This window comes from Eurosta solidaginis, chromosome X (genome assembly GCF_040869045.1).
Source record: "Eurosta solidaginis isolate ZX-2024a chromosome X, ASM4086904v1, whole genome shotgun sequence".
Taxonomy (NCBI): Eukaryota; Metazoa; Arthropoda; class Insecta; order Diptera; family Tephritidae; genus Eurosta; species Eurosta solidaginis.
Window position 1 is genome coordinate 17,210,014 of NC_090324.1, and position 2,583 is coordinate 17,212,596.

The 2,583-nt window shown below is 41.2% G+C and overlaps 1 pseudogene; it reads right to left on the reverse strand.

Annotated features, from left to right (window-relative positions):
* Positions 1-206: 206 nt before the first annotated feature.
* LOC137234800 (alpha-mannosidase 2-like) lies at positions 207-2,583 on the reverse strand (annotated as a pseudogene).

The following is a 2,583-nucleotide window of genomic DNA, read 5'->3' on the forward strand; positions in this document are numbered from 1 at the left end:
CGCGCCGTCAGTGGACACACCTTCGCAATGTCCATAGACGCCGATATTAATGAAGTTTCTTTTATTTTTTTTGCAGGTTGTTGGTGTGAGATATATTTAATTGATGGGAGATTCGAGCTTTATTTTTTGTCTAAATTAAAGCTTAACTTATGAGTGCGTTTGTCAGAAAAAATATTGTTTGAGACATTAAACGAGATTTTCTAGACTTATTGATGTTGCAATATGTATGCCTGCGTATCCAAAGCACAAACGTTTATTGCGTCAATATTATCCAGTCTTTGCGTTAGACTTGTGTTATAAAAAAGATTATAATGTCCAACATTAGCAATTTGTTCAGGTTAATGAAACTTGTTGGCTGATCAGCTGCACCACATTGTAATAAAAACGTACGATGCACAATAACTCCTGTATTAAGTGATGGTTCCGTTGAAGGACGATCACGAACAACTGGTAATTTTGTTATTTGGTGGAAGATTTCTTATACCTGCAATTGATATATCTTTGCCTACACCACTTTGTTATTCGCCAAAAGCTGCCTGTCCACCCAGCCCATTATTTTCAATAAAAAATCTACTTATCCAAAGGACGTAGCAACGTTTGCGAAGCCAAAGGTGCATTTGGAGTTAATGCATCCGACGGCTGAATTTCCGAGAGCCTTAAACATATATATATACGTTCTAAATCAATTCTAGATATATGCATAACCGGTTGGTTATCAAACTCCTTGTCCCAGACCACGTTGGTCGTCATGCGTTAAGTGATGATCCTACATTATTTCCAAATCACCGGAATTCAGTGAGGAGCCGCCCAATGATTGTTCAGTGACCAATGTTAAACGTAGCTCGTCGTCCTTAGTATACGCCGATGTTGGAATTGGGTAGTAGTTGGCTTGATGTGGCAGTTGGTTTAAACGTCGTCGCTTAATCATCTGTAAGCCATTGAGATCAGTATAAAACATATCGCCACTCTTAATTGGTCAAGAAACGCATAGCGATTTCTGTATTACCCATACGTCCAATATATACTAGATTTTGTGATTCAGGTGCACCGCCACGCAATACTGTTTGATGTACCACAAATGGAAGACCGACGGTGACACTAGCTTCAAGTGGACCTTCACCTACAAGCACCGTCGGTGGTCCCATATCCACTAACGGTGTTGTTGTTGTTGTTGTTGTTGTAGCGATTAGGTTACTCCCCGAAGGCGTTGGGGAGTGTTATCGATGTGATGGTCCTTTGTCGGATACAGATCCGATACGCTCCGGTAACACAGCACCATTAAGGTGCTAGCCCGACCATCTCGGGAACGATTTATATGGCCAAATTGAACCTTCAGGCCATCCCTCCCTCCCCACCCCCAAGTTTCATGAGGAGCTTGGGGTCGCCAGATCCTCGTCTGTTAGTGAAACGGGATTCGCCGCTCGAAGGTGAGGTTGACAATTGGGTTGGAGAAGCTATATATTGCGCTACACAACCCCTTGAATCCCTCCACTAACGGTGTCGCCGGCCCCGGTGGCATGAATAGATAAGCACCAGATGTATCACAACTATATTTGTAGAATTTTAAGTTAGTCGGCGTATGTGGTACATGCGTGTTTATTTGTGTTGATTTTAAACGACCATCACCACTAAAAACCACTGTGGAACCACCGGAGACATGTATTGAAATTAGCCGATGTTCACCAAATTTCACGTCATATGGATAGTTGCCTAAGCTGAGCGATATTGTAGTTGTAATCAGGATTAGACCTGTTGCGTGTGTTTCTGTGCATTTTCTGCGTTTTTATCATATATGTAACCAGGCCCAAGGGGGGTGCATTTACATTAAACAATACTCGATATGTTGTAGTGAACGCTTGTGGTGTTATAATGTTTGCAGGTATATGGCGATGCCATGACCACACTGGAGTAATTTGTGCTTCTACTGGATTACCATGACAATCATTTACAGTGACACGTAATAGCAGACGCTGCTTTCAAAACAGCTATTCGTGTGGGAAGTGAATTATACAACGAACGATTAAATGAAGAGCGAATAATAAGTAATCACCTCAATGCGCCTTCCGCGACTACAATCTTGGCAAGTTTGCGAACACCTGAAAAAGCTTTGTACTCACGATATACTTGAAAGGATTCAGTTACGTGAATGTATTCATTTGTTTGCTTATTTGCTGATAATCATTAGGATGACAATACTATTATTGAACATTTAGTGGAGCATTGTTTGCAACGTCTCCAGTCCGTGAAATGATTTGGCACATTGGCTATACAAATATCTCAATGCGTTTCGTACAAACCGCGAATGAACATTCGAAGCGCTTGTTGAATTGTGTAGGCATTGGGATCCGTATATATATATAGTGGCTATGAAATTGGGACTGCATCATGGGGTTTTGTGTTAGAATGCTCAAAGTAACTTGGGTTTAATATTGCACCATTATTGTCACGTGTATCCTCACAGAAAATACGTGAATATATAGACGAATATCGTGAACATCTCACAAATTTGGATACCGAGATGAAACTTTGTGGTCGTGTACGTTTCGACGTTTGACGTTTGATGCGCTCAGAAATCGCACTCAT